Source organism: Acomys russatus, chromosome 25, assembly GCF_903995435.1.
Source record: "Acomys russatus chromosome 25, mAcoRus1.1, whole genome shotgun sequence".
NCBI classification, from domain to species: Eukaryota; Metazoa; Chordata; class Mammalia; order Rodentia; family Muridae; genus Acomys; species Acomys russatus.
The window spans coordinates 41064153-41089419 of NC_067161.1; the positions used below are offsets into that span (position 1 = coordinate 41064153).

Genomic DNA, 25267 nt, shown 5'->3' on the forward strand with positions numbered 1-25267 from the left:
CTGGGCTCTGGTATGGAGGGGAGACTAGCAGGGTGTTGTTGGCTCCCACCTAGGGTGTGCCTTTGAACTCCATCTCACTGTAGGTCTTAGAGTGTAAAGCATTTAGGATAGGGAGGCTTTGCAAGACAGAACAGGGACTAGGTTCTACACCCCAAGATGTGGCTGCTCTGTCAAGACTGGCATAGGTCATGAGCAGGGCCTCCTAACCCTGGAGATGGCCCAATCCAGTACACTTCCAGCAGGCTGCTCTACTGGCACACCTACTTAGTTTTTCTTTAGAAACAAAACCAAAAAATTGTATTACATTTCTTTGTATATCTGTGTGTGTTTGTGTCAAGACATGTACACCATAGTATGGAAGTCTTCTTCCCTTCTGCCATTTGGGTCCTAGGGATTGAACTCAGGTCTTCAGATTTAGTGACAGGTGCCTGCTGAGCCATCTTGCCCCCCTCACCCCCCCCGCCGCTTCCATAATCTGTCTTGAACCCCAGGACCTTTGTGTACAAGGAGCCCTCCAGTGATTTGGTGACCATAATGCCGGACAAGGTCCTAAAGGTACCCCTGTATCCCTTGTCACTGGTTTCACAGCATCTCTTCTGAGAGCTGGTGTCATTCTCTTGATCTGAGGAAGCATCTGTTCCATTCTTGGGGGAGGAGGTTGTTTAGTTTTGCAGCCTGGAGTAAGCCGCCCGCTTCTTTCTGTCTTGGGGGTGTGATGAACCATGGCGTCCCTGCTCCTCCATAGATTCTTGCTTGGAGCTCTTGCAGCCATTTCGTGCCCCTGGCTGTCCCTGCCTCATCCAAAGATGGGGGTTTCCTGGGATAATATTCCAGTCTGCCCTTCAGTGTCATTTGGCAAAGACCTTGCCATGCATGAGTGCTCACACACACAGCTTTGTTTTTTAAGGATATGGCTGCCAAACAAATTGCGTGAGTTATGTAATGATTAATTCATTACCCCATTTCTTATTAATTAAGGATAGTTATAACTGCCCCTCTGGGCGTTGGTGAGGGAGCCAAGAGGGTCTCTAGCCCAGAGAGGAGCTCTACTTGGGGTGAACACATTGTACTTCTGAGGATTTCTGGAGGAGATGGGCCTGCCCACATCACCATTCTCAGGCGCCTGCCTGTTGCTTAGCTAGATACTGTCTAGTGGGCTCCTTGGAGGTAGAGGAGCTGGTCTTCAGTCTTGAGAGTGGCAGTAGGGGCTGGTTTCTGAGTCCACTTCACTTTAGGCAGAGCATGAAGATGCATGGTAGAGGGGGATCCAGCTGGAAATTCTGGGGCTGCATGCCATTTATATCCTGGGACAAGGCAGGGTAGTGATTCTACCTGTGAGGATAAGATGAAGCTGAAGTGGTCCTCTATCATCCACCCTTCCTCATCACTCACGTAATAGACCAGGCGGTCTGTAACCACCAGGTGTGTCCCCACCCTCTAAGTCTTTGCAGGCTACTTGGGGCTAGTTTGTAGATGCCCAGGTTGCGTCATTATTATCGCATGTATTGTCACACCAAGAGCTGCATAGATAAGAGAACTGAGGAACCAATAAGTGGACTCTTGAGTCCAAAGACATGGGGTATAAGGAAGACTTCCTGAAGATGGCACTGCTCCAAGAAGTTTGGGGCATGTTTGTTTGTTTTTTTCTATGGCTCTGGAGATGGAACCCACGTCCTGTGTGTGCTAGGTAAGCTCTACTGCTGAGCCATACCTGACCCGTGTCTACATTTTAAATTCCTACTTTGCACCATGTGGTAGATGCCCTCTCCATCTACAGCTGCATCCCATTGACACAAGCAACATGTGAAGGATCTCCTGTGTGGTGCCTGTAAGCTAAAGAGCAGAGATGGGCTAGCCTGGCCATCTCAGAGACAACTAGATGAAAAGCAGTGTTGGGAGGAAGGTTCCATACCTAGCAAATGGAATGGTGTATGCAAAATTTATGTCTATGGGAGAGTGATAGCATGTTATCCTTTAGTGCTGAAAGTGAGCTGAGAGAGTGGTCCCACAGTGTAGCCCCAGGGACCTTTGCCTTTTTTGTACTGTTCAGTACCCAGTGACAAACACACCTCCAGGCCAGGGCTCTGTCCTTGACCAGAAGATGGCAACTAGGCTGGGATGTGCATCACAGCAGTCTCCAATGCCTGTCGGGCCCTCCCTTCAATTCTGCACACCTAGCTCCAATACATCTGTCCAGAAAGAGGCTGAATAGAGAACAAAGCCTGCCTGTCAGAAGGGTTCTCAATTGTCTTGTCAGCTACCCAGCTGTCTCCGGGAACAGCCTTCTGAGTACACTACCTCACCTGGCCTTACTTTGGGTTTTTGAGACATGTTCTCTGGGAACCAGGTCCTAGTTCTTAGAGCCAGCATTGCCTGTCTCCACCTCTTCAATCTTACGACTGATTACAGACTCCCCTGCTCTTTATATAGATGCTGGGTGGGGGTCAAACTGTGGTCCTCATGCTGTGTACGTACGTGTACACACACACACACACACACACACACACACACACACACTTTTCATTTGGTCTCAGGAAATCATCACACTTGGGCTGGGTGTTCAGAAGGCAGAGGAAACCTGTTTGTGGAAAGGCCACCATACTGATAAGAAGCTGGAACCAGAGACATTTATGATTGTACATGTTGTACACAGCCCTCTGTGTAGTCCTGGCACCTGGAGTGTTTTATACAAAAATGCATGCCATACCTCTGCCTATCATCTTCTCTTCCCTCTCCCTTTCCATAACAGCTCGGGTTTGTGGCACCAGTGAAGTTATGAAAATTATGTATATCACCAGTGAAGGACTGACCTACAATTCTGCCATTCACCCTGTCCATTAGGCTCAAAAGGGCTGTCCCCATCTTTCTGAGGGGCAAGGGAAGCTGGGGCAGGGGAGGATGGTGTAGATTGCTCCTGGACTGAGAGGCTACACCAGGTGCTTCCTGTTTTCCAAGTGGGGACAGTTGGTGTGTGGGCCATGGCTTGAGCTAGTTCTGCCTTCTCAGACACAAGGTAGGCTTGGTCTAGTTGGGGGATGTTTCCCATGCCTGGACAGACAGGACAGGAGGTGAGGGGCGGGAAAGAGCACCTGAAGCCAGCATAACACTGGCTGTCTGCCAGCAACTGGCAGCCTTGGCCACAGTGGCCTCAGCCTTGACCTATGTTGCTGCCTCTAGGAAGCCCAGGGCCTGCCCATGCGCCTTTCTGTAGCCCCTTGGTCTCTGAGGCTTTCCCAGGCACACAGTCCTTATTTTGCAGCAGATTGCCTGGGCAACCCGAGGACCACCTCCCCAGTAGCAGCTTCTGCCACTTGTAGCTAAGTAGGGGGAGTTGGGATTTGCAGGTTGGCTCTGTGGTGCCTGTAATCAGCCCCACAAGGCCCCTGCTGTGGGCACCCTTAAATGCTGCTTCCGGAGCCTACTTGAGATACACCTGCATGTGCTAAGAAGGGAGGCAGCAATTCATCAAAACAACCCCAAGTGCTGGCTGGCAAGGCCAAGACTCAGTTTCCCTTCCCATGAACCAACACAGTGTCTGAGGTCCATTGCAAGCTTTTTCAAAATCCAGTATCCTGGAGGTGCATGGCCCAGGGGCTTCCCCACTCAGGGCCTCTTGATTTTCCATCCCTGGGAGAGGAATGAGCTCCTGACTCCTTTCTAGGCCTCCTCCTCTACTGTGCCCTCATCTCTTTCTTTCCAGAGACATTATAAATCAAACGGCTTAGAACGTAAGGCATCAAAAATTCTGAAACCTTCATCTATTATTAACGCTGACAGTAAATTCCCCCTTCGAGCGTTTTACATAGCAACTGTTACCAAGACTCACTGGTGGAGCTGCACTCAACTACCAAATCCTGGTGGCTCTGGGCGGATGCCCGGGCCAGCCAGTTTCTGGGCCATACTTGTTGGCCACCTGAGCACCTGCCAGCTTCTCCAGGGGGTGCTAGGGAAGTGTCTCTTGCTAAGGAAACAGCTGGCATCCTGCTGAAAGAGGGTCCCAGCTGCTTTTGATGATCCCTGCTGGAAACTCCTCGCAGACCCCAGCTCCAGGCCAGAGAAAAGGCTCCTGAAGCCTCTGAGGCCATGCCTAGTGGTAGGGATAGGGTCTGAGAGGGAAGACAGGAAAAGGCTTCGTAGATGCTAAGGGCTGTGCAGATGTTGTTTACAGACTCACCCACCTGTCAGCTAGACTCCTGAGTGACTGTTTGTCTGCAGGCGGTATCTAAGCACTGGGGATTTAAAACAAAGACAAAAGGCCTAGTCCCTGTCGAATCTGGTTTGGTAGGAGACAGTGGTGTCAAGCTCTGATTGCAGTGGAGTACAAGAATCAATGTGTGTACCAGGAACCCACTCAGGGAACAGGGACAAGCAGGAAGGGGGGTGGGGGGTGTCTGCCTAGGGTTTGGAAGGATTAATAGGGTCTGTGAATTTTCAACAGAACTGGCATGTGCTGGGGTCCGGGGGCAGTCTGCCTAGGGTTCGGAAGGATGAACAGGCAGGAAGGGGGGGGGGGGGGTGTCTGCCTAGGGTTCAGAAGGATGAACAGAGTCTGTGAATTTTCAACAGAACTGGCATGTGCTGGGGTCCTGGGCAAGCAACACCCGAATGGGTTGCAGACTCATCTGTTGGAGAAGGAGCTACAGGAGAAAGCAAGAATGGCTGTTAGGACTTAGAACGTAAAGCAAATGGTAGTTGTTAGAGGGTCCTGAGAGCTATGAGAAGTTTTTAAAAGGGGAGGAAAACAGATGTGAGCTGGGGGCGGGTACTTAAAAGACAGCTGGGTGGGGCAGCATTGACAAGTACCAGCTTGTTAACAGTCACTGCTCAGAGGAGAAGAGAAGGGTCTGCAGAAGTTCAGTTATGCTCTTTTTGGTTTTTCGAGACAGGGTTTCTCTGTGTAGCCTTGGTTGTCCTGGACTCACTTTGTAGACCAGGTTGGCCCTGAACTCACAGCGATCCGCCTGCCCCTGCCTCCCGAGTGCTGGGATTAAAGGCGTGCCCACCACGCCCGGCGGCAGCAGTTATGTTCTTACTACATGCCCAGCACCATGTTGGGTAGAGCAGTGTAGACTTGGTCTTGGCTCTAATAAAGGCCTGGACCACGCAAGCCTTTCCTGTAGCAGAATGGCCAACCAAGGGCTTGGGCGCTGCCTGGGAATAAAGTATTTGCCATGCAATAAGAAAAGCTGGCAAGGTGATAATCTCGCTGCTGAGGAGGGAGACGTGTGCATCCTTGGAGTGCTCAGGCCAGCTAGCCTAACTGAATTAGTGAGTTCAGTCTCAACACTTAAGATGGGAACAATTGAGATGGACATCTGACATCACACACACACACACACACACACACACACACACACACACACACACACAAACCAGCCAAAACTAAAAACAAAAAATAGGACTTCCACACAGCCATGGGGTCAGTGTTATGTAGTAACAAATAAAATAGGTGGTAATTGCAGAAATTTCAGCAAATGGAAATCCTAGAAAAATGGGGTTTCTTGTGGCCTTCTAGTGCCTGGTCACATTTGGGTCCATAGCCTAGGATCAGGCAAGATGTTTGTTTTAAGACAGGAGCGGTATTCTGAGTAACAGCTTTTGGCAAACTGTACTCTGGGGTACACAGGAATACAAGGGTCTTCCCCAAAGGATGAATGAAGAAAAGTAGGCCACGAAAGGGCAAGTAGACACAGTACTCAGTGCCTGTTTCCAAGGATGAGAGCTGGGCTTTAATCTCTGCTTCCATATTCTGTACCTAGCATAGCTCTGCATGCATTGTCATTGAAGTAAGCAAACAGGTTTAGCGAGGCCATGCTGGCCTTGGGTAGCCAGGGTGTGGGGGTGCGCAGTACAGTGGGGGGTGGCCTTCTGGAGTAGGTGGACTAGGGGACAGTGTGTGAGAGAACTGAGTGCATAACCTCAGTTCATTTACCTACAGAACTGGGTTATGGCACAATCCTGTAGTCTCAGAACTTGTAGAGGCAGGAGAGTGAGGAATTCAAGACCAGTCAGGGTCACATGACACGCTGTCATGTTCCCCACCACACCCTACCCAACTCCCCAGAAAGAAGAACAAGAAACACAGTGTCACCTATAGACTACTGCTCAGTGCTGCAGGCTGGTGCTCTGCAGTGTTCAGGTGGGTGAGGACAGACAAATGACTAGGCAGTTATAGCTGCACACTCAGTGCCATCATGGTGGAAGGCAGATAGGGAGGTACCAACCACTCAGAGAGGGCTTGGCCTTTAGGGCCCAGCTCAGTGTCTTGCTGCCTTCTGAAGACCCCTAATATCAAGGTGTGGCCAGGGGAGTCCTGGGTAGTTCTGTGTTCCTCTCCTTGGGAGAGGGCCCAGCCCCACCCAGAAATATGGGCAAGTAGAATCCTGCTATGTGCCTGGCTTTGGTTTTCTTTACTCTCATATGACCTCTTAGCTCTCTAAAGTCCTATGCAGGTATCTAAAGTTATCATTGATATTAGACCTCCAGCACATGCAGTCCTCACAGGCACAGTCCTCCCTATCTGGCCCCAACTGCCCAGAGATGGCCTGCGTGCCTCTGGCGTGTAGTAAAGGCCTGGCAAATGAGCACTGCCCTTGGCCTCTCTCCTACCATCCCAGGGTGGTGTGTGGCGGACACTTCAGCAATTTCTTAGATTTATATGAATCGCCAGATTCTGTCTCTGGAACCCAATCACATCCTTTGATTTTTGTGAGTATCTACCTTGTGCTAGTGGGTGGGTGGTCTAACAGAACCAGGAACTGTGGCCTGGAGGAAGCTACTGCCACAGGGGTAGGGCTTCAGGGAGGGAATCCAGTGTGATCTGAGGAGAGATGACCTTTGTGTGGAGATGACAACCCATGGAGACAGTGCCAGGCAAATGGAGAGGGTGGAGCATTCTAGAATTTTGTGTCCTATGTGTGCAAAGTCTGGGGATACAAGAAGTCCCTTGAAGGCTCTTGGAGTGGGCCCTGTGGTTGGAGAGAGCTATGGTGCCCTGAGGTAGGAACTCCTGAGCCTGAACACCCATCAGCAGACAGTTTCCCTCCAGTCAGCTGCGCCCTATGCTACTCAGGCTGCAGAGTTAGTGTTCATCTCTTCATTGAGCCAGCGTGTCCTCCTGTGTGCCCTGACTATACACAGGTGGGGTCCTGCCCTCAGGGTTCCCCTCCAGCTGAAGAGCCATGTTTGGGCCTAGTAGTAGAGTAGTGTGTATGGGGCTCTGGGTTTTATCCCTAACCACAAGCAAGTAAGTGCACAAGGAAAAGGAAGTGTGGGAGTGGGGAGCTCTAGGGATGGGATGTGGTGTGAGGGCAGGCAGAGGAGTCAGTTATAGGAGGGTGGTCCAAGCAGACAGTGGAAAAAGGGGGAGTTGTATGTGTGTCTGAGGAGTCAAAAGTAGCTGCAATATGTGCAGAAGAGGAGTAGGGGGGAAAGTAAGAGTCACCTGCTTCCAGCACAGCACTGGCTGAACTGGGACCTCCATGTGACTTGAAGAGGACAGTCTTTCTTCAGGCAGTAGGAAAGCTGCCAGAATAGCTTCCCCGTGTGACTTTGAACAAGTGGATCACACTCCCCAAGCTTGTGAATTCTGTGGTAACCATGGCCAGCTATGGCTCCTCCATGAGGAAGAAGGGTAGATGGAAACAAATTAGGAGAGCCAGGAGCCCCCGGAACATAGGTCATCTCAAGCCCCTCTGCCTGAATTTTTTATGTGCTTCAGATCCCTGCCCCCCGCCTCCTCTCTCTTCCCTTCCCATCTACCTATTCTATGCCTGTGGGGGTGTCTGATGGCTAGTAGAGGTGAGGAGAACTGTGCAGAGCCTCCCGCTCGTAAGCCAAGTTTGTTGCTGGGGTTTCAAGGCCAATGTAGAGTTGCGTCATGTATCATATGGCCTCCATGGGAATCCTCTTTTATAGGAAAAATTTTTATTCTCTGGGATTCCAACTCACATGACCCAAAACAGGGTTGCCAGTGGCACTGTTTCCTGTGTCCTGGGTCATTTTGAGTCATCTTTTCCTAAGCAGCAGGAGACCTCAGGTGGGAATATTATCCTTGACATCCATAGAGGAGGGATGGGTCTAACCTGAGCTGCACTTTCTGAGCATGGGGCCTCTCCAAAGGGTCTTGGAGCCTATGTTGTGCAGGCTTTGTGGGTAGGGGGAAAATGCCAATGGAGTCAGGAGTCCCTGTGCCTCACCTGCATCTCTTCCATGCTATTCTGTGGGAATTGAGAACTGATACTTACCACTGCTCTGCCCTCAAATTGGTGGAGCAATGAAGTGGGTAGAGTCAGAGCAGGACGTTGGGTACAGACTCTGGCAGCCTGGGGACAGCTGAGACTCAAGCTAAGCCTAGTGTACAAAATCCTTGAGCCCAGAATGTTTCTGATTTGCAAAACCAGAGATGTCAGGATATAAGCCACCAAAAACCTGGATGGTCCTTGGAGTAGTTGGAAGACACTAGACGTGCCTCCTAACAGACACTCCTGAGTTCCAGCGCAGGTTTTTCTCCCTTACTTACTCTGTGTATCTGTGTTGGACTAAGAGATGGCTTAGTGACATCATCCAGTGATCTGGGCAGGCAGATGGAGCAGCAGCCACCTGAAGTGCCTGCATTTCACAGAGGAAGAGGCATATGGATGCATAGCACTGTTGTCTCCACTCTAATATCCATGACCCAATAGGCCACATGGTCAGCTGGACTTCTTTGAGGACAGGAAGGGGCGTACTTGCATAGGAAGTGTTTAGGAAGGGGTACAAATGTTGGCCATGCAGGTCAGGTGGGGCTTTTTAGCCTCTTGTAGCCAAGGATGACACTGTCATTTTATCCTCCTGCCTCCACCTCTGGTGGAGTTAAACGTGCACCACTGGTGCCAGGGCTCAGCCTGGAGCCTCCTCTATGCTAGGCAAACACTCTGTAGCTTCAGCCTCTCATCTGTTCTGTAACTTACCCCAGCAGAGGCAGGTGCCTCAGTGGGTCTGAATAAAGGAGTCCAGGATCTTGTGTTTGACTTTGGGGAACATATGCTGGAGGGTGACTCTGGTGTCTCATACATGCTGGACAGTGAACTACCACCAGGCCACACCTGCAGTCTTGATTTACTTCCTAGCCTTTCATTGACTGGTCTACATACATAAAGAACGTGGCTCGTAAGTGAACAGCAGATACATTTTTGCATACAGCAAACATTCATGTGTAACTGATTCTCTGGGTGAGAAAAGCAACATTACCAGCTCCAAAAGTCTGTTTTATTTCTTAGGTGTTTCTTCCCAAGACTCATGTGTCTGCCTATAGATTTCATACATACACAGACCCGGCTTAATTGTTCTCCCTGCTGTCTTGTCCATGCTGCAGGCAGCAGTGGTTTGTTTCTCATTGCCATTTAGCTGTCATTGTATATGCTCAAGTTTGGGTTCTTTTTTCCTCTCCCTCCATCCTTAGTGCTGGAGATGGAATTCAGGGCCTGGGACATAGGAGGTGTACTACCATGGAGCACACACCAGCACTTGGTTTTCTGAGATGGGGCCTTGACCTTGAAACCCTCTGCCCTCAGCTCCCTGAGTGCTGGGATTGTAGGTATTTACCTGGCTGAAGTGTACATTTTAAATGGCCCCCAAAGGCCCATCTTGGCACTTTTGGGGAGACAGATAATCATATGATCAAAGGACCTGTGAGAGTGGCCTCTCTCCCTTTCCTTTTCTCTACTCCTTGCTCCCTGTCACTACTGCTGTGGTACTAACCTCAAAACAGGCACAGAAATGACACGCCACCAATAGTGTGCATGAATAATCTTTTCACCAGTCTGTGTAGACTAGACTGGTCTGTTAGGAGGCACGTCTAGTGTCTTCCACTCTTTTCATCCCAGGGAATACCTCTGAAGACTCCAATGATAGAGCCTGGTGCGATGGTGCACGCCTTTAATCCAACTGTCAGGAGGCAGAGGCAGGCAGATCTTTGTGAGTTCAAGGCCAGCCTGGTCTACAAAGAGAGTTCTAGGATAGCCAGGGCTCTTGTACAGAGAAACCCTGTCTTGAGGGAGGAAAAGACTCCAGTGATGTCTGAAACACTGGGTAGTTTGGTACTACCAAACCCTAAATGTACTATTTTTCTTTTGTTTGTTTATTTTGGGTTTTTTGTTTGTTTGTTTGTTTGGTTTTGGTTTTGGTTTTGGAAACTGGGTCTAGCTATGTAGCTCTGGCTGCCTTGGAACTCACTTTATAAACCAGGCTGGCCTTGAATTTAGAGACCCACCTGTCTCTACCTCCTGAGTGCTAGGATTAAAGGTGTGCACAACTACAGCCTTTCTTTTTTTTCTTTAATATTTTTTAAGCTTTATTTCATGTGTATGACCATTTTGTCTATGAGTTTTTGCTGTTGGTTTAGTTTGGTTTTTTTTTTTTTTTTGAAATAGGGTCTTTATGTAGTCTTGGCTGTCCTGGCATTTACTGTGTAGACTAGACTGGTCTCAATTTGTAAAGATGTTTCTGCCTCTGCCTCCTGAGTGATGGGACTAAAGGCATCCACCACCACACCCTGAGCTGTTGTGTGTGTGTGTGTGTGTGTGTGTGTGTGCGCGCGCGCGCGCGCACGCCGTGTGCCTTGTGCCTTCAGAGGTCAGAAGAGGGTATCAGATCCCCTGGAACTAGAATTCTGAATAGTTTTGAGCCACTATGTGAATGCTGGAAATTAAACTCAGGTCCTCTGAAAGAGCAACAAGTGCATTTAACACTGGGCCATCTTTCTAGCTCCTGTTATATTTTGTTGTTAGTGGTTATTGTTTGTGTAACTCTGGCCAGCCTGGAACTTACTCTGTAGACCAGGCTGGCCTCAGACTCAAAGAGATCCATCTACCTCAGCCTTCTATGTGCTGGGATTAAAGCTATGTGCCATCATGCCTGTACATGTGTACTGTTCTGCAATGCCAGTGCATACCTAAAATTTAGTGCATAAGGTAATCACAGTTAAGAGATGAACAGAAACTAGTAATAAGTTAGGGCAATGGTAATATACTACAATAAAGTTAATAAAACTTTTAAATTAACATCTAGAATTTTTTAAAAGGATTTATTTATTTTTTATTATGTATACAGTGCTCTGCCTGCATGTACACCTGCAGCCAGAAGAGAGCACCAGATCACATTATAGAAGGTTGTGAGCCACCATGTGGTTGTTGGGGATTGAACTCTTGACCTTTGGAAGAACAGGTGGCACTCTTAACCATTGAGCCTTCTCTCCAGCCCCTGACATCTAGAATTTTTTACTTAGTATTTTCTGAGTGGTCCTAACTATAGGTGACTAAAATCATGTAAAATAGAACCATGGGTAGGAGGGGCAGCTGCCCATGCCTTTCCCTCCCCTTTCTGATGAACACTCTCATAGTTACAAGAATCTTCTGAATATAAAGATCTACTGTGGGCTGGAGAGATGGCTCAGAGGTTAAGAACACTGTCTGCTCTTTAGAGGTCCTGAGTTCAATTCCCAGCAACCACATGGTAGCTCACAACCATCTATAATGAGCTTTGGTGCTCTCTTCTGGCCTGCAGGTGTGCATGCAGACAGAATACTGTATACATTGTAAATCTTGTGCTAACTTGCCATGAGTGTTTTAGAACATGTGGTTTGTATGTGTCATTCCTATTTGATGCCAGGATGCTGCACCCACTTGCAGAGGATGGCTTTGTTAATCTCAGAATCCAGAAATGTTCCTGTGTAATGCCACTACATGGGCTTAGGAGGCTATACACAGAAAATAAGAGTTTTAAAGGTCCCCTAAAAATCCCATAAAGTAAGTTCTGTATAATAATACATAGTGGGGAACATTGATCCCCAAATGGCAACATGTAGGCCTTACTATATGAGTCATTTGGTGGCACTCCAGCAGATTCTAGGTCCAAGCAAAAGTAGTTATGCAATACCTTACTGTGCAGAACTCACTCACTGCACATGTAAGGATCACCCCACCCCCCGCAAGTGACTTATCTGGCATGTGGGAGATGGACTGGTCCAGGAATTGTACAGGGGACCTCTGGACTAGAGTGGGCCTTGTTTTACTCTCTGCTCCCAGGCTCTTGGGACAAGGATCTAGGCTTTTGTTTGCTTGCTTGTTTTTTGTTTGTTTGTTTTGTTTTGAGACAGGATTTCTCTGTGTAACAGCCCTGGCTGTCTTGGAACTCCCTTTGTAGACCAAGCTGGCTTGGAACTCATAGAGATCCTCCTGCTTCTGCCTCCCAGGTGCTGGGATCAAAGGTGTATGCCCCCATGCCCAGCCTGAATCTAGGTATTTTTACTCACAGGTGGTGAGACTTGCCCTTAGAAAAGGAACCAAGAGAGCTCATTTGCTCAAAAATAAAGCTTGAAGGCTTTAGGTCCTGCCTGTCAGAGAGCAGGACTGCATAGGAGCTGCCCTGGACCACCCAGAATGAGCTGAAGAAATGACAGGCAGGCACACCAGTTGCCGACTGTGAACTTGGCCTTTGCCACTGGGAAGATCTGGCTTGCAGGCCCGACTCCAGTAGCTCAGTAAGCCTCTGCCCAGCAGAGCCAAATACCTGGGAGTGGACAAGCTCAGGAAGCTGCTGCTCACAGGTGGCCTAGTCTTCCCAGAGACCTCTTTCATCTTGGCTGAGATTCTTATAGATTGGTTAGTTTTCTTCTTTTTTGCTTTTAAAGAAATTAAGAGGGGTGAGGGTGTGGTGCAGCACCAGTATGTTGGAAGCCTTGGGTTTGATCTCTCGTACCATCAAAAACCTAGAAATTATGTCACAGTTATTGTTTTGGTTGGCCCTCCCGGTCTATGTCTAAGTGACCCAAGTACAGGGGTCCTTAAACAGCTGCCTCCAAAAGGGGCCACATCTGACAGGCAGTGTCTGGGAGGCTGAAAAGGATCAGGGAGAAATGTATCTTTGTTGCAGACCCATGTGGGGCTCTTTATGTAAATGGTTTCAGGGCCTAACAGGAAGAAGAAAAATGAGGCTTTGATGTGAGCCTCAGCATCTTTGTCAGACCGGTACAATGTCACTCAGGCTTCGGGGTGGCCTGCTTCTACTAAGGAGCTGTCAGCTGCTCTCAGGCCACAGGCTCAGGGGGCTCTCCTAGTAGGGGTAGTCCAGAGCTGTCTCCAAGAATGCTGTTAAGAGCGTGGAAGCTGTGTTGGGGATGTCAGCACAGCCTGGCCTTGCAGTAGACCTGGATTCCCTAAGCAGCAGAGCCTCAGGGCACTCCAGTAGGATCAGGATGCCAGGGAGGATAAAAGGAGATGCAGATAGGTGAGGACCACAGCACAGCACAGCACACAGAGGGACATACTTCCTTCCCCCGGCAGGTCTAGATGCAGGTACCAGGAAGGCCTATTCAATCCAGGGTCCTTATGTCTCATGGAGGGGACCCCAGGCCCCAAGGAATATTCTAAATGAACAAAGAACAACAGAGGCCAGACCACAAAAGGCTAAAACTGGCACATCAACTCTTGGTGCAGGAGGGTGTATGACGCCTACATGGTGTACCTGGCAGCATTCTATTAACCAGAATATGGTTACACTAGTTCTTGTCCCCGTTCATTCTAGAAAACACATAACTGCTGATCTTTTTAGAAGCCTTGCTGGGAATATATGAAAAATATAGTATTACCTCCATCCTCTTAGATGAGAAGACATCAATGTCAACTTTTTTGTGCCACAGAATTGGGGTTGTGTTGAGCACCTGTTTCTGCCTTTTTTCATTGCATACTAGACCCTTAGCACTTGTCTGCAACAGGAAAAGCTCTTTGGAAGCAGTGATGCTGTGGGCTGGGCTTTGGAGGACCTGCTGTGCTCAGTGCTCTTGCAGGATCAGTTGATTTCTCTGAGCCTTGATTCTTGTCTCTGCAGGGAGACAAACCGACAGTCATTTCTCAGGCTCTACCTAGGGGATATGAATATGTTGCCTGTCTCAGAGACCTGATTGTTACAGCTTTGCCCTCCTCAAATGAAAGGGAGTCTGATGATGATTGTGGCAGGTCTGGCACTGGACAACACTTACTAGGTATATGGTCAGTGGAGTGCTGAGGACTTGGCTGGTGTGGCTTCCAGCAAGCACTTTCCTACCTCTTGGTCAAGGGCCTTGCATCTCTGAACCCTAGCTCCAACCCAGCCTAAGAGTCTAGTGGCTGTTTGCCAATTGTCTTGATGGAAGCAGTGTGCTTTGCATCCAGTAACTGCGTGGTGAAAGGAGTATCTGTTGTTACTGTCCAGATGATCGCGCTGGAGCCTGGGCACAGCTGGCACAGGTGTGAGTAAGCATTAACTCTTGGTCCTGCTGCAGTGCTCAGCAGGACTCCAAAGACCTCAGGACACTTTCCAGCTGTGTCCATGACCCTTACCCACCTAGTTGGCTAACCAGGACCCATATTCAGAAATAGCCTGTGCATGGAATGGCTCTGCCATTATTGTTGAGATCTTACTGTTTTCAGCACAGGTCACAAAGCCTCCCTGACTCTTGGCAACAAAATTGCATGAAGCTTCCTACAGCTCTATCTATCTGGTATCCTGTGCAGGAGAACTCTGCTCTGAGGAGGTTAGGTGCTTACCAGAGTCATGTGGGATGAGGGTCTGGCTGGCCACTGCACTCTTGACCACACATTCTGAGTAGTGTGGGATGCTAGGGCTGAAACTGAGTTGAAAGGTCAAGCTTTGGGCTAAACGTAAGAAAAAGAGGCATCCACAGTAGGGACACTGCCTTAGTCTTCTTGGTCTCTGTGGGTAGTGCCAGCAGTGAAGTTAGGGGTGATATATTGGTACCCTCCGTGTGGGGGACAGAAGGACAGGGCCAGGTCAGAAAGCACTGAGGAGTCTGAGGGGCAGCTGAGAGTGTTGTGGGCAGCATACACAGGGCAGGACTCTGATAGACAGGCAGCTTAGCAGGAAGAGGCTGAAGGAAGCAGGCAGAATGGCTGCAGAGAAGCCAGTGGCTATTTGCTGCAGCCCCCTCAGAGGCTGGAACAGAGCTCCTTCCTTTCCTACTGGGCCACCCGGGCTCGAGGCACTGACCCTCCGAATGGAAAAGGGCAGGTGGTTCTCTCCTCCTTTGGGGAGAGAGCCTTTTTAATATTCTAATCAATTTTCAGGGCTGGCTCCGTCCAAATGTGATCCTGCTTCATCTCACTTGTGTCCCCAACATGGTGCACCAACAGACTGTTGCTGAGAGGTGTGGGCATTGAGGCCTGAGGAGCACAGGGACCCACCTAGGGCAAGTAGAAAGCTAGCACTTGGTAGGGGGCACAGGATATGCATTTGCAGACATCTCCTAAGGGTCTAGGAGAGGCTTATGCAATGCAAAGAAGGAAAGAGCTTCTTCCAACTGATGATTCTGGGAAAGGATGGGGCTGAAGCACAGGGCAGCTGCAGCCCAGGAGATCTTAGGAGGTGGGGAGGGTGAGGTGAAGGGACGGGAACTCACTGAAAGCTTTATAGCAATAAAGCACCATGTGCAGAGCTTCTGTGAGGATACAGGGACAGGCTAGAGGCCAGGAGAGTGCTCTGGGGTGTAGGCACAGAATCTGTGGTAGCTGGGCACGTGATATGCTCTGTACTGTGGAGTGAGGTTGGAGGAACCTCGGCAGGGGTACCCAGGTGAATGGTTGTGGGGGCAATTGGTGAGAAGGAGGAGGCTTGAGAATACACTAGATCCCAGTCAGGAGCTTCAGGGAATCTCAGAATAGAGGTGGGCTGGGGGGTGGTATCTTTGTCCTCACAAGGGAGCCTGTGTTCTGGGAAGAAATATAGTCACTCAGGACAGAGGAGGAAAAACAATTCGGGAGATGGGGCAGAACTAGGGGCTCACCTCATCCATCCAGGCCGCTAGCTGTGCGATCTGCCTTGGGAATAGGCCAATATAACCAGTGATGGGGAGGATGGAGTTAGTATCAGGAGAGCTTGTGGACTGGTCTGAGTGTAGCCTCCAGACAAGGTCTGGGGTTCAGGATTTTTATCCACTAGCCAGGAGGGGACAGCCTATCTTCAAAAGAGCTTTAGGGCAGCTAGGCCTCAAGGACAAAGGCAGGGGGGGGGGGGGGGGGGGTGAGCAGGGGATGGAGGCTGTAGCTGTGAGCTTAATGGCCCCGGAAAGAAAAAAAAAAACCATAAAGCTGCAGAATTACGGGGAGACATAAACAGAGCTGTCAGGCATTAGCTGCAGGGAGACGGCTGAGCAGAGTAGAGCTGCGATCCTCGTGTGTGCATAAAAAGACAGAAGTTATCAAAGGAACCAGATTAAGGGGCTGCTGTCTCTGCCACACTCAGGCTCCCTGGCAGATTCCTTTCTTATGCCTCAGCCTGCCGGCTCTGGTCACAGGCTCTGGTCACATGCTGACCCAGGGGCTGGATCTCAAGGATTGGCCAGGGCAAGGGCCAGAGCTGCCAGTGATACTGGATGTCTGAGTGGACAGGGGGCCCAGCCCTACTAGCAGTGGGTGGGAGCCAGGTCTAAGGAGGGAGGCAGCGCTGACCCTGACAGTTTATGGGCGCTCACACACCCTGCCGTCTTTATTTCTGCTGTTGCTGATGATGACGTTAGCTAAGCACTAATGGGCTTAAATTTCGTCTTAGACCATTCCTCAGCAGTCCTCGGCAGATGACTAACACCCTGTTCTCCTGAGCTGCAGAGATGCCAGCCTATTCATAGGCTTGTGCCTCTGCCTGTGCAGAGATGCTGCTCCCTGCAACCATCAAGGGACTCACAGGCTCCAGAAGGGATTCCTGGTGGTGTCCCAAGTGAGGACAGGGCTCTAAAGTGGCCTTTGGAGTATCTAGCCTGTGGACAGGAGCCTGGCCTGAGCGTTCGCCTCACCACCACTCTTTTTTCAAAGGGGGGAGGGGTTGTTGTTTTTTTGTTGTTTTGTTTTTTGGTTTTTGTTTTTTTCCCCGAGACAGGGTTTCTCTGTGTAACAGCCTTGGCTATCCTGGAACTCTCTTTGTAGACCAAGCTGGCCTCACACTGACCGAGATCCACCTGCCTCTACCTCCCGAGTGCTGGGATAAAAGGCGTGCCCCACCATGCCCGGCTTCGGGGCCTCTCTTGAGTTCTCCAGATCAGGTACCAACCATGATGAGGGTCTGCCAGGATCTTAAAAACTTTAGAGAGGGCTGGAGAGATGGCTCCGAGGTTAAGAACACTATCTGCTCTTCCAAAGGTCCTGAGTTCAATCCCCAGCAACCACATGGTAGCTCACAACCATCTATAATGAGATTTGGTGCCCTCTGCTGGCCTGCAGGCACACATGCAGGCAGAATACTGTATGAATAATAAATTAATAACTTAAAAAAAAAAAAGACAAAACAAAAGACCAGGCGTGGTGGCACACGCCTTTAATCCCAGCACTTGGAAGGCAGAGGCAGATGGATCTCCATGAGTTCAAGGACAGCCTGGTCTACAAAGCTAGGCCAGGCCAGCCAGGACTACAAAAGAAGCCCTGTCTCAAAAAAAACAAAACAAAACAAAAAACAACTTTAGAGAATCATGTTTTACACAGACTAAGAAAAATAGCAGTGGCTTTGCTGGAGGTGGAACTCTATTTGTCTACCTATGCCGTCACTCATTCAACAAACATGAGGCCCTCTACAGCCTGATGCCTCTTACCCCAACTCACACATGTCTGTCAGAGGCCTGATTGGTGTGGGAAAAGATCTTTGTTGGTGGAGGTTCTGAAGGTTGTGAGGGGCAAATGGGCAGGGAGTCCTGGAGGCTGCGCGGACCTGGGGAACATCTAATATGTAAAGAGGACAGGCATGTATCTGAAGAGGAGGGTACCAAAACACGCAGAGCCCCCAGGAAGGATGTGTAGCTCTTCAGGCTTTGCCGCTTACCTTTGCATGTGTCCACTGACTTCACAGCATAGCTGGGGCTTTTTATCTACCCTTCAAGTTGCCCAGAGGGCTAGCACACACAACTGTCCGTTATCTAAAGGAACTTCATCCCTTTGTCTCACCCTGTGCTAGGAGTGGTTCTCTCTCCCACTGATGCCCAGAGGTCAAGGAGGACACTTGAGGAGGGTGGCCACCACCAGGCACGCCTCAGGTGTCACCCTCTTTAGCAGGGCCGGTGAGCTGGAGATGAGGGTTTGGTAGGCTTTGAATTCCATGCCGGCTTCAGACATTCACTGGGTTACCTGTAGGTGCTGGCCTTGCCTGGGTCTGACACACCAACAGGTGGAAGTCAGGCTTGAGTTGGGGACATGCATTGGTAGGTTAGTAGTCTGACTGTGTTACTGCTCTCTAGGAGACAACCTAGCTGGCCTCCACATTTACCCTTCACTGCTGCCACTATGAATCACAGCATACATCTATCTGACGATATCAACCCTCCTCCTGTTTGTACTCTGCGGCTCATTGTCACTTAGCGAATTTGTGATCCGGGTCCTACCCGTCTGCCTCACTGGCCATTTCCCTTTCGCTCAGCACTTCCTGCATATCCCTCATGACTCAGGACTCCTTCCGGGTTATCCGTCTGATTTTGTGTCCCTCCTGGGTGTAAGTTAAGCCTTTGCCTGTTCATCAGCAGTCAGCTGTCTTCTGCAGACTCTGCCTGTGTTGTCCCTCGTACCCATGGAGCATAGAGTAGACACTTGGAACCTGATGGAGGGTTAGTTGGGCAGGTGAGTGTATGGGCGGGTGGGTAGTGGGTAAATGGGTAGATAATGGGAAAATAGATGAGTGGAGAATAAAAGGATGAAGGGGTGGGGCCAGAACGGATGGAGGGGCAAGTATTGGGACGCTCAAAGCTCCCAGGAAGTGAGCCTCAGAACCTTGAGTAAGTCTCTGTCTTCAGTGAGCCTCATTTCCCTATGTATAAAATGGTCTGTTCAGCTCCTGTAGCTGGAAAAAGGTGGCCAAGATGACAGTGGGTCAGGTGTGCCAGACAGTGACCGCAAAGGAAATTGCTAGCTTGAATGAGTTCCCTACAGCCCTAGAAGGTCCTTCCTTTTCTGCAGGTCCTGCCTAGTGTCCCTACCCTGACTTCAGTTTAAATCCGAGTCTTGCTGCTCCCAAGATACCCTTTGGCCTCTCGGGATTTAGTTGTATTCTCTCTAAGGTAGGTTGCTTGTGTTCCCTGTGGTGTCTCTGGAGATGAAAACACCGTTTAGGCACACCACAATACGTGGGGCTTATGCCTAACTACAGTGTCTTGCTCCCTGGCTCTGCCTCTGGGCCAGCCTCACCACCCCAGCATGATTTATATAATGCCGTTAGAACTTTCATCCGAATACACAAATGCCCTAAGCCTTTTTCTGTGCCTGTGACCTCATCTGCAAATGAGTTAGGCTGCGACTGATGCTCACAACAGAGCCATGCCTGGAAGGCCAGTGAGAGCTGTCATAGTGTGATGATGGTAACAGGATAGTCCTGTTCCTTAGTGGCTCTGGGATCAGTTCTGGGAGGTAGATGTTTAACTGCTGTCCCTGATTAAAGGATGAGAATCACAGGCCCCGAGAGGTGAGGTAAGTCACCTGAGCTCACAGAGCCAGTCAGCCTCAGGGTCTTAGGTACTTGGTGTTTCTTTCCAAAGACTTGGTTTTTTTGAGGCAGGGTTTCTCTATGTAGCCTTGGCTCTCCTGAACTCACTTTGTAGACCAGACTGGCCTTGAATTCACAGCGATCCTCCTGCCTCTGCTTCCCAAGTGCTAGGATTAAAGGCGTACATCATCACTCCTGGCTTTTCCAAAGACCCTTAGAGAACACTGTGGAAAAAACTACTAGCCCACAGTGAAACACAGCAAGCTACCTGGAAACCTTCCACAGGCCTGCAGCCACAGGGCCTCCTGCCAGTCTGCCAGGTTAGTTCCACCCAGAGTTGACACATGTGACAGGACCCTACCCTGGCCACTGCCACTGGCCACTGCCACTTAGTGCCCAAACAGTGTGTCCGGCTACCCTACACCCTAACAGTAACCAGCTGGTGGGCAGAGTAGGGAGAGAATAGGGAGTCAGACTTTTGTGACTCCCAGGAGCTCCTGTCTTCCCGGCCACACCTTCCCGGCCAGCAAAGACCAGTTGGGGTTTCCAGCCCTTTGCTTCTGCTATAAAAAGTATGTCAATATTTACCTTTTAGAAGGACAGATAGGTCCTGAGTCTACTCAGGGCTGCTCTTGACAGCTCTGTCCATATGATCTCTTTTAATCTTTACTTGCATAGGGCCCCACAGCTCAGGTTAGGGGTAGGATTTGGTCCCTTATCTCCAGCAGGCCTCACAGTTGAGAGCCTTTGGGTTCACAAAGCCTGGATGGCATCTGGCAGCACATTTTACATGTTTTGTTGAAAAGATTACAGGAGAGTGTTTTGCTGGCCCACAAAGAAGGGAGAGGAAGGACCTATTAAAACCAAGAGTGCCTTTGAACACCAGTCCTGGGGGTTCTCCCTGCCCTGGGAGCAGCTGCCTACCCATGAAGATGAGTGCTTTCTGCTGCAGGTGACTAGCCTTGCATAGATTACTTGGGGCTGGGACTCTAGCCCCATAGAGTTTTTATTTGCCAAAAAGTGCTTCCAAGAGGTAGAGCTAGTTAAGCTGTTACCATCCCCATCTGCACCAGGGCTCCTCTTTCTCCCATGACTCACCAGCCAGCAGAAGCAGCACTATGACTATATCTCCTGTGTGCTCAGAAAGCCAAATAAGTGTTGTCCTAATGAACTGGGTTTGTCTGTGAAGGGAAGGGCAGGCCTGACTGAAAGAGCTCAGATCCTTCCTTCCACTCCCCAGGAATGCAGTCTTATGCCCTGCCATTTGGATGCCTAGAATATTTTACAACCCAAGAGCACAAAACATGGAGACGTTAAGTACCCAGGGCTACCCAGGTATGTACAGGAGCTAGGATTTGAACCCTCAGCCCCTCACTGTCAGGGCTTCATTAGGGTAGATGTGGGAAAAGTGCATCTCTCAATTCCAAGCCCCATGAGCTCTTCAAGTATCCTGCTCCTGAACCTGACCTTTGAAGCCCCCTCGAGGAAGCCATACAATCTGCCATCCTCCACCAGTTATCAGGAACCCTCCCACAAGCTTCCTAAGTGAGGCATCTGTGGATCAGGCAAAATTAGCTGTGTGCAGCTGGAAGAGTGATGGTCTGAAAGCCAAGGAGAGAATTCTAGAAAGGTTGGATGCAGTCAGAGGCAGGGTCCAAGGGGGCTTGGGCATGGGCACAGAACTAACACACAAGGACAAGCTGTCTTGTGTTCACTCTGAGTGAAACAAGCAGTGTTCAAAACAGTTGGATGCTGGACTCAGCCGCTCAGGTTTTGTTTTTCTCTTAAGTCCCTTCCCATTTCATAGCTGTTCGGAGTGGGTAATCAGCCAGCTCCCCACTTGGACTCAGGAAGGTCCCCAAGAAGTTTGTCCAGGCTGCTCCTGGAGCAGGGGCTGCCAGCTCCCTCTCTCCCTGCGGCTGGTGCTTCTGTTGTGTCAGAACAGCCACCCACATAGCACAAATGGGAGCTCTCCTTTTCCTGTGGCGAGAGCAGCCGCAAATCCAGCACTTGCCCACCTTGAGAACCCAGTAGATCAAAATCAGAGTGTTGGTCTAGTCTGTCATAGGAACAAGCAACCCTGACTGAATTTGCAATTTGTTTATCAAACAGCCATGCATATTTGGAGGAATGTGCTGCTGGGTTAGATTTATAAAGGAAAATAAAAGAGATCTGTAGAATTCAGCTTCATGCCAAGACACCCTGACAGAGTAGCTTGGCCACGTGACACTTCTCTCTAGTCCCTTTGCCTTCCTCCCCGCAGAAGACCAATGTTCTGAAGTGCCATGCCCATTCGTTTGTTTCTAGCCTCAGGAGCCACTCTGTACTCTGTATCCCTAGCCAGAAGCCGGGCTTGAAGCCCTGCCCTCAAGGCCCCTTTTCTTTGGAGCCATTTCCATATCAGGAAATGAGAAGTGATATTACACCGTGAAGGGCAGTCGAAGAAGTAAGACCTCTGGCATCTCAGGAGGTCTCCTCAAACACCAGCCTCAATAGTGAGATGGGAAGAACTTTCCAGATCCGAGGGAGGCAAAGTGCAGTACGTACCATCCCCCTGGTACCTTGTTTCTGCTTAGGTACCAGTCCCCTTCCTGCCCCATCCTTGCCTGGCTTCCAGGCCCCTCCCAGCTAGAGCCCTGGCCTAAGTATGTCACAGGCACCTGGAGGATCAGCCTCCTTTCTGGCTCCACGAGGTGCTCTGTCTGGCCTGCTAGAGCTCTTATCTGCATGCTACTGCTGGCCTTGGGGCTGCTCTCCTGAGGATGACCCCAGCCAAGAGCCTAGCCCCTTAAACGCCGGTTTTTGTTTGTTTTGTTTTATCTAGTCTAGTTGGGCTTCAAGAGATTGTTCTCCAGTGGTCTCAACATTCCTAGTGCTGTGACCCTTTAACGCAGTTCCTCATGTTATAGTGACCCCCCAACCAGCTACTTCATAACTGTCATTTTGTTACTGTTGTGAATCATAATGTAACTATCTGTGGTCTCTGATAGTTAGGTGGCCCTTGTTAAGAGATCTCCACTACTAATCCATGGTTCCTGTGTCTGGGATGGTTACTGCTTTCTCTGCTTGATGGAGCAGCTAACCGCCTTCTCCTTAACGATGGAAGGCTCCTGGGACCGCCCCCCACCCCTTGGTCTAGGAACAGTCTGGAAAATGCCGGGGTACTTGAAGGACCCTGTCAAATCCTGAAGTTGGCCCTGGCTCGGCAGTCATCTGATGCTCACTTTAAAGAGCGTAGAATGAGGTTTGGGTGGGTGGCCTTTGGGGAGAAAGGCAACCACGACGGACTCGAACTTCCTGCGACCTCACATTGAGGGAGGAAAGGGTTCCAAGGAAGCGAGCCAAAGGGGGGTTCTCCCTGGGGTGAACCTAGGCAGACCAACAAGAGGGAGTAAACTGAGCTGTTGAGTTTCCTGTGTGCTCCTGGCACATCCCTAGACCCTGACTCGGGAAGAGTCTTGCTTTGAAGTTTCCAGCAAGACCAGACCACTGCTGTTCAAATGGCTTATTTGTCTGGTGGCTCAGGGAAGGGGACTGGCGGTGGGGGTGGCAGCGCCCCGCTTGGCGCCCTTGCTGCCTGAGGGTCCATGCATTGGGAGCTCCAGCTTCTTCGAATTGGAGGATGTTGAGACCAGGCCGAGAACCCCAGGAGGACTCGGTACTCGGGCAGGGCAAGCTGTTTCAGGCTGCGGGGAGCTGGAGCCGCCTCGCACCGCCACTCCGCGCAGGGTGGGAGGGAGCGAGGGAAACGAGGGGACGAACGCCGGCTCCCCGCCCCCATCCCACCCGGTTCCGATATTTAGCTGAAAGGCACGCGGCTCCTAATCGGCCCTTTCCAGGCTGAGATGTAACGGCGCTCTGCCCGCGCAAGGGCGGGGGCCAGGCCGGGGGAGGCGCAGAGTCCGGAGCCTGCGAGCGAGGTGAGGAGCCCGCGTCCTCGGCTGCCGGAGCGGGCGGGCGGGCGCGCACCGCCGAGGCAGATATAGAAAGGGGGGCAGGTTAAAAATAACCCTCTTCGGCTGGGAAGCTCGCGCGCACTCTCTCGCCTCGTTCGGTGCCAGAGGACTCCAGGGGAGGTGGCGTTGGGGAGGGCAGCGCGGGATTCCCCTCCTCCGCCGCCGGGCGGGGTGCCGCCTGCACGCCACGGCTGCACGTGTGCGGGGCCGCACACCCGGGCCCCTCGGCCCGGCCCGCGGCGCTCTCCCCAGCCTCGCGCTTCTGGCTGCCTCCCCTCCCGCACCCAAAGCGGCTGTAGGAAGCGCTCCTTTATTCATTATTTACGAGCGTTAATAGGTTTGGGGCGCGCGGGCTGGGGGCGGAGGCGAGGACGCCGCGGGGACCCCAGCGTTCGGGGAAGGGTCCGGACCTGCGGGAAGGTCTGCGGTACGCAGGGGGTTGGGGACGGCGCTCGGACGCTGTCCTTCGCGGGCGCGCACTTAGCGGAGCGGGACGTGGGGGCTACAGGCCCCCACGCCCCGCCCTGCACGGCCCTTGCTGCCGCGTCCCTGACGCAGCCCTGGCCTCATTTATCATCATCTTTGGTCAAGTGGAGTGTGCAAGGAACAGCTGCTTCACTCGGCTGACTTCCGAGGGAGGCTACAGCGGGAATCAGGAAAATGAATGATGGAGGCTGGGGGGCCGCCCCCAGGTCCGGGTGCAGGCGGGAGGGAGGCAAGGAGCATCCTGGCTGCCTCTACCTCGTGGCAAGCGCAGCGCCCCCTTCTTCTCCGGGCGCCCACAGCCTCTGCGGAACTGTGCCTGAGGACGGGCGGGTGTGCCGGAGGTCGCCGTGACCTTGCTGGGGTCAGTGGGTTGGGCTGCGGAGGAGGCGTCGCGGCGTCTTTGGTGGCCCTATCCCGATTGGCGGAAGGCCGGGGAGACGAGGAGGGGGGAGGGGAGTACCAATGGAAGGTGAAATTTTACCTGCCCCTGAGGGAGTCTTGCGGATTTTCTCCCGGCGACGGCAACGTTCTGCCTTTGTCTTACATGGCCGAAACATCTGTAGCAGAGGCGGAGAGGCCGCAGACCCCACCCTCAGCACGGCTCCCCAGCCACCACCCTGCTGCAGCCGCACCTCAATGTGGGGTCCTCGCCCGCGCCTTTCCCGGCCTGGTGTCGATGGGGCGGGGGCTGGTTGCGGAAAGGGTTAATGGCCCAGTCGTAGACCCTAATTGTCAGAGCTAGGCCCCGCTCCGTTCCAATTACCCTAAGTAGAGACTGAATGCGCAATTAACGGAGTCAGCTTGCCAACTGGAAAGCTGTCCCTGCTTTCACGTTGAGCGGAATACTCCACCAGCTGACTTGGACGAAGCAATTTCCTCCGCTCTCCCCTTTCTCTCTCCTCCAGCCCCTTCTCTTTTTCTCTCTCCTTAATAATAAAATTATACCAAGCAGTTTGCGGTGTGGCAGACGGCCAGAAAAGCGTTTCTTTAAACGCCGCCGTCTCACAATTAGGCAGCAAGAGGATTTGACACGCCGAGGCGGCCTGACAGGCGGCTTCCTCCCCTGGGGGCCGGTGCAGGAGGGGCTCCGGTGCCCGGCTCCCCCATATGGAACCGGCACTGGGAGGGGGCCAGGGCTGCACCTCCCGGGCTGTCAGCATGCTGCAGTGAGAAGCCCTTGGGGCAGGCAGCAGGGGAGGTTCTACCCAGGCAGCAAGAGCTTTTCCCTGCTGGGGTATAGAGAAAGAAAGCCACGTTCTCTGTTTCTGTTTGACAGAGAGGCATCTGGGGCACACAGCTGCTGAGCCTGGTGGACAAGTCACAGACCCTCTCTGGGCTTC

At 51.2% G+C, this 25267-nt stretch overlaps 1 protein-coding gene across 6 annotated transcripts in view; it reads left to right on the plus strand.

Moving 5' to 3' along the window:
- Positions 1–25267, plus strand: part of Rai1 (retinoic acid induced 1) — a 102367-nt gene that overhangs the window by 54192 nt on the left and 22908 nt on the right. The window contains exon 1 of one of the 6 annotated variants that reach the window (XM_051167886.1): positions 22636–23405. The exons of the other annotated variants lie outside the window; for them this stretch is intronic. The gene's annotated coding sequence lies outside the window, so the exon portion shown is untranslated. Of the gene's footprint in view, positions 1–22635; positions 23406–25267 lie in introns of those variants that run through there. 6 annotated transcript variants of the gene reach the window in all.